Source organism: Glycine soja, chromosome 1 (assembly GCF_004193775.1).
Source record: "Glycine soja cultivar W05 chromosome 1, ASM419377v2, whole genome shotgun sequence".
Classification (NCBI taxonomy): Eukaryota; Viridiplantae; Streptophyta; class Magnoliopsida; order Fabales; family Fabaceae; genus Glycine; species Glycine soja.
Window position 1 is genome coordinate 3,233,859 of NC_041002.1, and position 14,134 is coordinate 3,247,992.

A 14,134-nucleotide genomic window follows, 5' to 3' on the forward strand; every position below is an offset into this window, starting at 1 on the left:
TTGGGTTTATATATGTTTTGATCCATTAAAATACTTTTAGCCCTTATAATTATTAAAATTATTTACTTCTAATCTAAAATAAAAGGATGAAAATATATTTTTGTGAAAGTAATTAAAAATAAATAAAATTTGAAGACTGATTTTATTAGACATTACAGTGTTACACAATTTGATACAAATGCGGATAACATGATTAAACATCTAGAAGTGTTTTAAAAGCATCTCCAATGAGAGTTATTTTATTACACTGCATAAGTGGCTTATCAATAAAATGCCATTTTCATATGTCATGTGATTTTGGATCAATTAAAATTTTAGAATTGCTTATATAAGCTACCATTTGCTTAGCAATGTCTGTACATGTAGAAAGAGAATATGAGATGTTTAAGAGAAAATATTTGTGAGTTAAGCACCTTACCCATAGAAATTCCTATTAAATTGAAAATTGATTCAATTACTTAAAATTGAGATGGAATGTATGGAGCCACTTAAACAAATAAAGTGGAGTTATTTATATGAAGAGTATTGAAGATGTTCTAATCCTTTCCCATTAGTACTGCCTACCTGAATTGTTTGTTCTAACGGATTAGAATGCACAGATTTGATCTTACAATTTCATTTAAAATTTGCTAGGTTCTTGCAAATGCGAATCCAAAGCATCAGTTGATAGAAATTTACTAGCATGTAATCATTACATTCTGGTCCGAATAAAGGTGTAGAAGTTCATCAACAACGTAGAGTGTGTGGTAGTCTGTTGGGGCTGTCCACAACTCATATTTCATCCCAAGCCATGAGACATCAATACGTTGACAATATTAACGTGAGGCACCACAAAGGACTTGTTTTTGGGCTTCTCACTTGTGGTCTAAGCAAACCATGCCCTACTTTAAGCGAACCATGTTCAAAGTTAAACAAGTAATCAATTGCAAGAAGACCCACTTGAGCTACCATCAATGTTATAAGTATTAGTGACCAATTGCAACCCCCTCCCCCGCAAAATAAAAATAATTAAAACATCCAAAAGAAACTGTTTTTTATTTATGATTTTCCATACTTCACTAATTTTGCTTCAAAATGACCCAACATTTCAGCTCAATAGTATATTACTGACCAGGTCTAAGGCATAATTTATAAATACTTGACTGAACAATTGTTTATCAAATTAACTCTAAATTAGTCCTTGTTCAGTGGAAAAGATTACAAAATACACACACATATTATGAATGAGACAAAGAGATTACTAGAGATGTGTCTCGAGCATAGAGTATTAGGTTCTAAGTACATACATTTCAGGACAAAAACAAAATCCCCAACATAAAAAAAAAAAAAAACCATGGTTTATCCATCTTCATGTACCATACCTACCTTCTACCAGTTAGTGGCTTAGTTGTACACAACAACAAAGGATCACAAACAAGTGGGCATGCTACAATAGTGGGTCCTAATATATATATATATATACCACACCATCTTAATTTGTCTTTATATCCGTGGGACCGATCAAGCTCCATACGTTATCATATACACCCTTTTAACTAGTGAAAGGACCACTCACTCACATGGCTAATGCACAAGGATAATATAAAGAGAGAGGGAAAAAAAAAAAGAAGAGAAGAAAATCGTTGACGAAGAAGAGAGATTGGATGGAAACAAAAGGAGAAATGTAGGGTTTCATAGGCTACAAAATGTGACGAACGATCAACGTCATGATAGTTATATATCAAATTGGTAATGTTGGCGGAAAAAGTTGGAAGGTAGCGCCTGATAACTACCACCTTAAAATATGTAGTTTGTATAGTTGATTCGGGACAAATGAATACCGACATTGAGATGAGATAAATCAAATAGGCCTAACTATATATGTTTTCTAGATCATTTAGGGGTGGAGGTCAGAGCTTAGTTAGAGTTTATGACTAATGATAAAGCTTTACCAAATGTGGCATGACACTTAAATATTAAAGATTAATTTCTAACAAGTTTGAAATATGTGTTTGACTCTTATATATCATTGGCTTAACTGTATAAGTGGTTAATTTTAGTTATTAATTACTACTACTAAAGTTCTGGTTTGCTTTTGCTTGTATATGTTTCAAAGATATAGTGCCATTTTGTGTAATATTTTTTAGTGATTCATAGCAATTTATGATGTAAGTTTTTACAAGGAAACGCTATATATATATATATATATATATATATATATATATATATATATATATATATATATATATATATATATATATATAATTTACATGAAAAGCTGTATATACAAATAAAACCATATTACTTCTCCTTAAAAGTTATGGATATGGAGTGCAAAATTGTTTTTCCTAGCTCTTATTGCGTACAAAGATTAGATGCTTTTATCAGTAGCTAATTTATGCCTAACCTCAAAAGTAGAGATTGAGGTAAGCACTCAAGTCATTAGGGATTCAATTTATAGAAGAACTATAAAGGAAAACAAGTAAAAAGAAAAGGGTAAAAAAAAAAAAGAATACAAAAAACATGAAAAACGGCAAAGATCACACAAGAGAGTAGGCGCGTAATATTGAATGTACTAGGATTCAATTCCACTTGATTTTTCTAACTGGTATTTAGAATTGCAAGATTTAGGCACATAATATTGTCTCGCAAAAACTTATCATGATTGTGGCATAATAATAGAGGTGGCTCGTCTGAGGCACAAGGTAAGAGTTGCAAATGGATGTGACATGACAATGGCAATTTCGATGCTTAGAGATTAATTGTTTAGCCAATAACAGCCTTGTGTTTGAGTTGATGGTAGTTGGAGCCGAGGGTAGTTTGTGCAGTAATACCAGTAACAATAACATTTGAAAGACTAAAATAAAAAAAATGATTTGATTTTTATTGTCTTAAAAGTATTGATTAAGAAATTTGTTATTAAAAATCACAATAAAATGTATTGAAAATATTAAATGTTATACTTGGTTGGTTTCATTATAGTTATCATGTAAGAAAAAGTTATTTTAAAATAATTATTATTTTAATTTTTAATATAATATTAATTTTTTTACTTATATCCTTTTCATATTAATGATGAGTTATAAAATTTAAAAAAAAAATTATTAATAATATAAGATTAATTTTTAAAAATTATATTTATTTATTATTTTTTCTTGTTTTGTATAAAATAATTTAAAATAATAATTATTTTGGGATAGAGGGAGTAATTTAATAAGATCTTAATATTTTTTTTTTGGAACAATTTTTATAAAAAAATTAAAATTAAAATTATAAGGATAAAACATAAATATTATATCACTATAAGTTGTCAACAATTATTATGACAGGTAAATCCAAGGATGCACTGGTGGAAGCACAGTAAAAGCCAGCAATACATGTTTGGTTTAAATTGGTTCACGAAAATTCGTGAAAACTATAGCTCGTAACAAATAGTACTGCTCGTGTTCCGAATAATAGAAAGATGATTGACGAAATTGTATACTCAATGAAAAGAAGCTAAGAGTAGAACTATGCAAAATAATTATGATTTATATCGTAGATTTTTCCTGGGGTATTATTAACTGTGTAGTTGTATTAAATCTGAACAACCTAACCAGACAATCTACAAGCACATGCAATTAATATATAACTATTGTTTGTGTTGGAAATTAGTCAAATTACAGCAAATTCTTCCTTTTAATTACATACCAATTCAAATAATCAAATAGCATCTTGCACTGTGTAAGTGCGTATATATTTGACTCATTTAATGTTTAAAACATTTTGTCAAATGTTAATAATAGTAATAATAACACTTAATGTGTTGTTATTTGCAAACGGCATTCTTCTTCCTTCCCCGTTTCTAGACCTTAATTTACTTGTATACATCACCAAAAAAGACAGAAAAAAAGTTGTATGTTTTGAAATATAATGATAAATTTAAAGTTATAACCTTCTAATATACTCTTTTTAAATAATAAATTTATAGTTTTCTTGCACCATTGGTTTCACTTGTTTTACTTAGTTATTAGACTTGTTTAACAAAATTCGTATCATAGCTTAAAGTTCACGTGGATACAATGAAATCTTTACTAAATTTAAAGTTAGTAATACAACCAACCCGTTCCTTTTTTAAAATCATCAATGTTAGTGATCTCTCAAATCCTTTCTTTCATCACTAACAAGTAATGGAAGCTATATTATCGATTTCATACGTAGATGAGCCAGAACCTTTGTGTGCTTTGTTTATATTGAAGCCACACTTTCCTGAATAATTGATTAACTTTATAGCATAATTTGTTATTCTCATAATATTATTTGTAGTTTCACAACTTTCTCACTCTTTCTATTATAATTAAAGTGATATGTGATCTTTAGTAAGATTAGTGCAATAAATTTACCACTTAACCGGCATCATTTTGTAATGATATACTAATCGGTCCTTATGCATAAAATTTAGTACTAAAGAAATCAAACCGAAAACTTTTTTGTGGACCATTTCTATCAAAAACCATGTGCAATTGCGGCTTCAATTTGAAGCTTATCTTGTGGCAAAAACTACTGAAAAAGCTTAGTACTTCGGATACCATGTAGTACAGGGCATTGAGTTTCGCTTCATATGGGAGTTTGATTTGATATCTTACTAACTCCTTGTAGGGTTCCACTCATAGATTACCCCACAGAAATTCCGTATGTTAATGTGTTTCGAAACATCGTTAGATGGGGTTTCCCAACAAAATTAATAACAAAACTATTAGTTACTACTTTTGTGTTGATTTTAACGTGATTTTGCATTAAAAGTGAATTTGAATGTGAAACCAAACACTCCCTCCCTCCCTAACATCATGCTTAAGTTTCCCTTGATTATTTCTCTCTCTAAAAAATTGGTCTTGTGATCCATGTAGTCAACCTCATTTGTTATTAAAGAGATCTATCTCATGTGATTGAATATGATACCTGAGTTCCTCTAAATCCTAATATCTGTCTATGATTGTTACGAATAAAAAAATCATTTATTATATTAAGACTTTTGTGGCTGTTCTTTCTCTCCCTTATTCATACATGCAAGTAAAAGGATCTTTACACTGATAAAACGCAAGGTGAAGGACTTAGATAATGAAAAGAAAAATGAAAACATAAGGGGAGCATGAAGCACATGATATATTTCTTAATTAAATTAAACAATTTTTAATCCATTTGCAAAAGATGGATGGGCCTGATATCCTGATTCCTGCATAATAACATTGTTTTAGACATAAAAAAGTTATCATACACAACAGCCCTTGCTGTAATCAATATTGACTTTGAAATTCATAACCAATTCTAATGAGTGAAATGGTTCATTCATGAAGCATTTGATTGGATTGCCAAAATATCTAGTAAAATGTAAAGACAAAGATGTTGCTTCACTCTAAATATTAGAGTACTAGTTACTTGAAACATTTCTTGCTTTCCAACTGAACAATATGTGGAATGCTGACTTCTTCAGTTTTTTCTTCTTAAAAGTTCAACTTAAAATACTAAAAGAGTATGACACTTCCTCTGTTGACATAGCTAAGAGGTAAAAAAACTGACAATCCCTCTCTCTCTCTATAAAGAAAATAGAAGTGAGATACTCTGCAGCAGAATAAAAGAATATTATCAGGAAGGCACAGCTCTTATGAGAGTTACAGAATCTTATTCTTTACATAATACTATAAAAAAATAAAGATAGAAACTTACTAATTGTTTGTCTTTTTACCAAGAAAAGAGAATGCATGTGGTGTCACATGAGCTCGAGAAATTAATATGAAGAGCCACATGGAGAATTCTGAAAGCTTGAATTGAACATCATTATTACTTCTTCCCACGCAACAAGTATATTTTTAGACACTAATAAGCATTACAAAAAGTATGATAAGCAATAGTTAGACAAATATTATTTTTAGACACTTTTACTAAATAAAGGACTGCCAATCAATTATCTTTGACTGGTGGATTAGGATGACTCTGCTAGCAAAGTCATTTTCTATTTCACTGTGTAATGAATCATAGCATGTGGGTTAGGTCTTAGTGTCATACAAATCCAGTGATGCCTCTGGAATCAAACAAGTGGCTTCTTTTTGCACAAGTAAGAAATTCTGGGATTATTAGCTAATTGCTAGTATGTATCTTGTTGAACTTGAGAACATTCAATTTTTCACTAAATTTGTCATATGTTAGAGGTCTAATCAATACCAGTTGCAGCTACAGTTATGTTTTCCTCTCATGATTAATTTGCAGGCACGTTATGCTAAATAGGACAGGCCTCCACCTACACCCAATAGTCATTTTTCCATGTGATCGAATAGTTATGATGCTCACATAAAATTAAAAGGCTTAACGTGATGCATAAATTAGGAGACTTTCTCAGTTAGTAATAGATTAGTCTTCTGGATTAGGCTCTTTTTGTGTGATTAAGTCATAAGAATTTGGTATTTTCATAATTGAAAGTTGGATTGCAAAAAGGACTACCTATAGGTTAGATTAAGATACAATGAACTGAATATTAATAGGTGTGTAGAGCCATCAATGTAAATAAAAATGTGTCATCATCATCAGATCAGTGTCAATAGATCGAGTAAAAAGGCTTTAAGGTGTGCTTGACAGAAGAAAAATGATGGAAGACAAAAAAAAGGAGAGAGATGGAATAGACTAAGAATAAGGGAAATAGCATGAAAGTTGTGACAAGTGAGGAGAGAGAGTAAATTATAGGGTTTGTTGCTCATATTAACCCTTCCAATTGTAAATGTGAGTGGGGTAGGGGTAAGATAGTCTTATTTGTTAGACTAAATTTTTTAACTTGTTACATATTACAAAAGAAACACAATTTATTAACAAAATGTGAAAAAATAAAAAATAAATTATATTTTGAGCCGTCATTGCCATGAAAGAATTGTCTTATTTTGATTCTTTCAAATTCTCTCTCTAAATGGTGTATTATATCAATTGGAAGAAATAAACTCAGGAACCAAATACATGTGTTATATATACAGGCATTCTATCATCAAGAATGCATTTAATGATCATTACCACTCATTAGTAGTCATTATTACCCATTAGTAATTATTCAATTTAGCTTCTCAATTCCAAATTTGATGGAGCTTTCATTTTTCAAGATGTTGAGACCAAAATTATTACATTATTATCTCTAATATCTTTTCTTTCTTCTCAATTTTACTTCTATTTCTTTCAAACCAAATAACCCAAAAGTTCATCTTATTTCTTCTCTCTTTGTTTCTCTCTTTCTCATTCTTATTCACCCTATTTCTCTTTTTTACCAAACAAAACATTATTGTAGAACTTAAAGCATGAAACTCTCCTACCTAATTAAGCATGAAAAAAAATCAGGTTCACTTTAGATAGATAGAGGTTTTCCATTTTCTAAATTTGAGCGAGGAAAGTGAGAGACACATATCATGAAGAGCATGCATGATAATCAAGTTAGGCATGTAGGGTACTGAGATAAATAAATGCTCTACAACTCTTCTTTGCTTTAATAATGAAATGAACATCAGGAATGGTAGCTCATCTGAATATATAGTTGGAAAACACCAAGATAATGGAAAACGTGGGAATCAGTAACACAGAAATTGCAGACATTGGCCAGAGACAATTTAAAATGCTTTATAAATGAGAAGAAAATCCTTTTGTTCGAAGGATCACATTGGCGTCAATGGCATGCATTATTATGTCTCACAATTACATGCATATAGATTCCTATATTTGACAATAATGCATTGAAAGATATTTTGAGGAAGAGGGGATAAACTGAATTATTGCCACTTAATCCGTTTCTTTTTGTTTGACAAAGTGCACCAGTGCCAATATATATAGTTTTCTTTTCTGAATATATATGCATTAAATTCTATTAACTGATTAAAGAAGGTGGAAAATGCCAACAAGGAGAAGAATACACAATATAAGATGAAGAGCTATAGCAATTTTCTGGGACCAACTGATAGAATATATAGTACAAGAAATCATAAACCCAGGATAGATACATCCAGAGATGTATTTGAAGCCATTCAAAATGACATCAATTATGATGCATCGGGAACCTACTCATAATTATTGAGTTGCTTTGTACATATCAAGCTAAAAACCAAAGATATAAAAACATAAATGATGGTGGGAGGTACCAGTACCATGCATAAAGCATTGGTGGATTTTAAATTTGGTCTAGAAGAACTAAACTGAGATGCAATTTCTTAAAAACTTCTGGTGTTGCGACTCTAATTCATGCATTTTTTTTGTAAGTGACATACTAATCTTTAATGCAAATTTTTATTATATGGATTACGGAGGTAAAACTTTAATTATTATTGAAAATTAACAATAAAAACACTTAAAGAGCTGTGTTTTAGCCAATGAAAATTGATTCAGTTAGTAAGAATAAGTATAGGATTTCATATTTCACAAGAACCTGAATCCAAATATTGCTCTACTCCTCATATAATGACTTTGTGGAGAAGTAATTTATGAATTATTGTAGTAAAACTTTAATTCTTATTGAAAAATAACAATAAAAATACTTGCGTTTGAGCTAATAAAAATTAATTCAATCGATAAGAATAAGATTTCATATTTCACAGGAACGTGAATCCGCAATGCTCTACTCCTGATATAATGGTTTCGTGGAAAAGTAATTTATAAGAATCTCTTTTTGTATTCTTTCAACCGTGAAACATATCCTTATATTTAAGTTTGTCCATATAAATCACAACGACCATTCGATCAAAGTTAAAAATGTTTAAAGTTTGAACCAATTAATGAAGAGGCTTATCAGACATGCATGTACCATCAAGTCCATCATCATCACCAACAGATCAGCAGCATTTATTTCCCATATCTAAATCAGAAAATCTATTTAGCTTTTCATGTGCGGCACTACTGAAACTCATTGATGGATTCCATGTAGGGAAGTTGATGATAGTGCCATTTCTGTCGTCATGGTGACATATTAAAATCTTAAAGGATAATCATAATACTGAACATGAAAGAGAAAACTTACCTCTTTGGAAACATGAACTTGGCCTTACAAATTGTAGATTTCACTATATTTATTTGTTAACAAAGATTAAGATCCTTGACTGGTGCTTTGACATAATTCGTCTACTCAGAATTCCAAGAGAGGCATGCTTTTGGATGCGTTGTTACACTAATGATGAAAACTTTGCTGGAAAATTAAAGTTAAGACTGACTTGCATATTAATAAGTATAATAAAATAAATTAAAGTTTAGCTGACAAAGTTCTTAGTTCTCAAAATTAATATTATAAAAAAGGTGAAATTTCTATGAAAAGAAGAGATAGGCTCCTGGTTTCATTTTCTTTGTAAACAAACATATTAAAAGTCACCCATCATCTACAACCATTCTGATTTCAACAGAGGTCTTTACTCCTTCCAGTTACAGAAAAAAGAATGGGACAGAACTAAAGACTTATGTTCTGCTATTAAAGCTAAAGAAGGGAGAGGCATCAAGGAGAGAAAGGGAAAGCACAAATTTTATAAACAAGCATAGAAAATTTATTAATGTACTTTCACTTCTTTCTATGGGTTTTGTTCTTTAAGGGTGGGTTTGTTTTTTAAGAAAGAAATAATATTGGAAAAAATTTGTAATTTTTTTATGAGATCTATATCTTTTACATTTATTTTAATTCAAAAAAAAATCTTCAATTTATTTACATCCTCTAAATCAAAAACACTCTTATAGCTATGGTTCTGCCAATCTATTCAAACAATTAATTCAATTTAATTGAACCTAACTGACACTCTCAAAAGCTGACCTAACCAAATTTGTGTAATCTTTTATACGGTTTTACCTCAAGGACAATGATTATAGAATTAAATAATTTTTTTACTAAAATATTTTTACATCAAATATTTACAAGAGAAAAAGAAATAATCAAAAAGATCAAATGAACCGATTTTTTCGTAAAGTAAAATTAATTTATGAAGTTAGGAGAGATTAAATCAATAATTTAAAAAAAAAATTAAAATTCAGAAATTAATTTTAATTTTTGAAAATCATTTGAATTATTTTAATTTTATAATGAATTATAATTTTCTATAAGTACTTATTTAAAAGTTTAATAAGATACCGATTAAATAATTAAATATTTATAATAAAAAAAATAAACCGTATCAAGTTAATCAATTTTTTCTATAAATTAAAATTAATTTATACACATTAATTTATGAACTTGCAGAGAGTTTAAATAAATTAAATTTAAAAAAATTAGGATGCATAAGTTAATTTTAATTTATAAAAAAAGTTTGACTTATTTTTATTTTTAATTAATTATATTTTTTTCTGTAAATACTTATTTAAAATTTTTAATTAAAATGGTCCTTAGTAACATTAAACGTTATAATAAAACTTTAATTTTCATACGTTTTTAACATAGAGAATTCTAAACAGTCAACTATTATTATTATTATTATTATTATTTCCTAAATATTATAATAGTTTTGCTTAAACTGAAGGGATATTAAGATGATGAAATTCAAAACACTTTCTTAACATACATTATTTTACGGAGCTTGACTTAATTCAAACTCAAGGGAGTCAATGTTCCTAGAAATATATATAGTCCCCCATCAACAGTTAGGTTTTTTTTTTTTTTTTCTTTTTGTCCCGATTAAATAACTAACCGATGAGGGAGGAATAGTCATGCATAAACAATGCAAGTACTTTTTCTCACTCTTATGCAAAATCCATGTGCCATTCATCAAATGGTTAAAAGATTGAAGACTTTGACCCCTTTAATTATTGTGGTAAAGAAGAGTGTTTTATTGTTTTACATTGAGAATTTTGTGAACTTGGAGGATAAGTCAAGAGAATAAGGTAACAAACATTTGGCAAGTTGTGCACAAAATTTAAAGAGCTTGTCTATTGTTTGAACACGCAACAAGTATATATGCATGCTGTCTCATCTCCCAAATGATGAAGTTTTATTGTGTCATTTTCCCCTTATTCTTTTCCTTTCTGTTTTCCACATAATATTGTTATTTAGTAGTAGTATTGACTATGAGTTTTAATTGGGTCCATCTTCACATGTGTCCTAAATACCGCGTACCTTATATATCAAACAAAAGCTTTTACAATGATCATCTTTCCTTTTTGTGCCATCAGCTCCTTTGTCGTTCCACATGTGTGTTTCATTACCTTTCAGCTACTATTGGGAAATTCCATTCTCAAGAATCTGTGGCTAATTCTTCTTTCTTATTAGTATTATATTTTTGGTTAACTGCTATATGTATGTTTTATATTTTAAAATTTATAATCGAGTCACGCGCATGGTAGCTCAAAAAAAATATAATTGAGTTGCAAAATCCTGTTTTTATTGAAAGATAGATAAATAGAGAGATAGAAATAAAATTATCATAACATTGATATTTTGTATAAAGTTTTAATTTTCATTATATGGGAATTAAGAAGATGAAATGATGTGATTAACGAATAATAAATTGGCTTAACTTGATTTCATTCTTTTTTTAAAGGAACTTGATTTTATTCTAAACCTCGAAATTGAGATTTTTTTAAAAAGAAAAAGAAAGATAATATAAGAAATAATGGATAAAATTTACATTTTTAAAAAACAGTAAATATCATCAAATTTCATTCCATTGCATATTACTTTAAATATTTTAAACATGGCAATTACCATTATTTAATTCAAATTCATTTTATTTTCTATTTCTTTTAGTTAGTTAATTCATGAATTTATTTTTTTATTCATATATATATATATATATATATATATATATATATATAATACTTACATAGTATTCAATGTAAAGCTTAAATCAAATAACCTGACAATGTCTCTTTCTTTATTTGTTTATTTAGTTACAGCCTTATGTTCATGGGATTTTAAACGTATATAAGTTTTTTATGTTTTGTCTTTTGAGGGTGTAAAGAAGCGTTAATCCATTACCACCTATGTTTGTGGATTGTATATGAATAATTAGTTAATTAATCCATTATTATCACCTATGTTTTGACTTGAAAAATTGTTTTTTAAATAAACCTTAAATATATTTTTAATCATTTAAAGTTGATTTATATTTTTTTATCCTTCAAATTCATCCAATATTCTTTTTAGTCTTTTTATACGGCACGAGCAAACACATGAAATAAAAATTTTACAATTTGTGACAATTTTTCACCACTAAAATTTAATTTTTTATTTTACATTTTAAAGTATATTTCTAATGGTTAAAAGTTATAATAATTAAGTCATAAACAAAATTTAAGACCTATTAATTACTTTAAAAATGACTTTAATTTTTCTTATTGACTTGATTTTGACAATTTCAAACCAAAAAAAAAATTATACTTTAAAATTTAAAATATAAAATAAAAAAATTAAATTATAATGGTAAAAAATATCAAAAATTATAAATTTTTTATTTCATTGGCTCAAACTTTATAGAAAGACAAAAAAAAATTGCATATTACAGAAGACTAAAAAAAACTACTTCAAACTTAAAGAACAAAAAAAAAATACTTAAACAAGGGACTAAAAATATATTTAATTTTTTAAATAATAAGTAATCCCATTTTCTATAAGAAACTATTATAAAAACTCATTTATTTTCTATAGCATTTATAAATTACTTAACTTTAAGAACGAGCATAAACAACTGTATTAGAGTTTGCTGTTAAAGTAAGGAATTTTGGTTAGGATAAAATAAGAAAATTTGGTGCACATGCATTTACTCTTGGTTATTCATTCCCTCCAATCTCTAACAAGCACTGTCACAGAATCACAAGACGCAGTTTATTCATGCATTCATTGGTTAATTCTATTTTTTTAATAGCTTGAAATGTTAAGAAAAAACAAAGACATCAACTTAGGGTTAAATAACATAATTATAATAGAAATATCATTCTAACTAAAATATCTAAAATTTATTATATTTTTCATATTACAAAATATGTTATAATAAAAATAATAAATATTAAAAAATAAAAAATATTAAATTATATTTTTAAAATTTTAATAAATAATATTGATCGGACAGAAAAGAAAAAATAACTCATTAAGTGATAGAATAAAAATCTTCATATATATGTAATTTATCATTTTTATTTTTTAACCATATTTTATTTTTTTTATCTCTTTTTATCCATCTTAGGTTATACATTATTACAACATAAGTCATCCACTTGTCCCATAACCCAGTGAACATGTGCAGAGTTTAGACTGCTCCATTTTAACAAATATAAAATACCTATAATTTTAATCTCTAATGACGGTTTGAATAAGGGGAAAAAACAAATCAGCGTAATAAATTATAATTTTTGGTGTAGCATTTGATGAGGATGAAACTTTGGTCACAATCGTAAGTGACATAATTCAAACAAAGCATATCTCCAAGTAATTGACCCAAGACGTCCTTAACCACAAATGCAAACAAGTAAATTCCATAAACTAACCTTTTCCCGTTGCATCAATTGCAAATTGTGCCATTTTCACGAGCCTTTAATTTGTCACTGTCCTTCACGATGACGCTGATGCAAACACCAAAGATGGATCACGAAAAGCTTGCAATTACAAAACAAAATCATTAGCGGCTAAACGCGTTCAATTTTATATTTTATAATCAAAATTATGTCTCACCAATAACCCAGTGCCGCGTGTTACCATCAGCTCCATCACTTTTCTGTTTCTGTCTTTTTCTCCTAATCCCATTTCACTAAATGGGCTATGATAATTCACAAACGTGCTATTTTGGTCTTCTATCAATTTTTTAGGACGAGAAAAAGGGTTAAATAGGAATAGGGAATAAAAAAATTTATATTATCTTTTAATTATAATCCAAAATATAGAATATATTTATTGATTTTTATTATAATTATTTTAAAAATCATATTAATAATAAATTATGATTAGATGATATCACAAGAACATGTTTTACAAATTATTGGATATTGTCCGAGAGTGTGAGATCAACATTTTGATAATATTGCATGCTCGTGTTGTTTTTCTATTGTTACCGAACCATTCTCTTTATTATTTTCTCACTTTTGGCTAAGCAATACTCAAGATGGGTAGATTGGGATCGTCTAATGATTGAAATGAAAGTCACCGTATAATTAAATTTCAAGTTTGAAACCATAGTCTTTGAGATTGAGACTACTATTT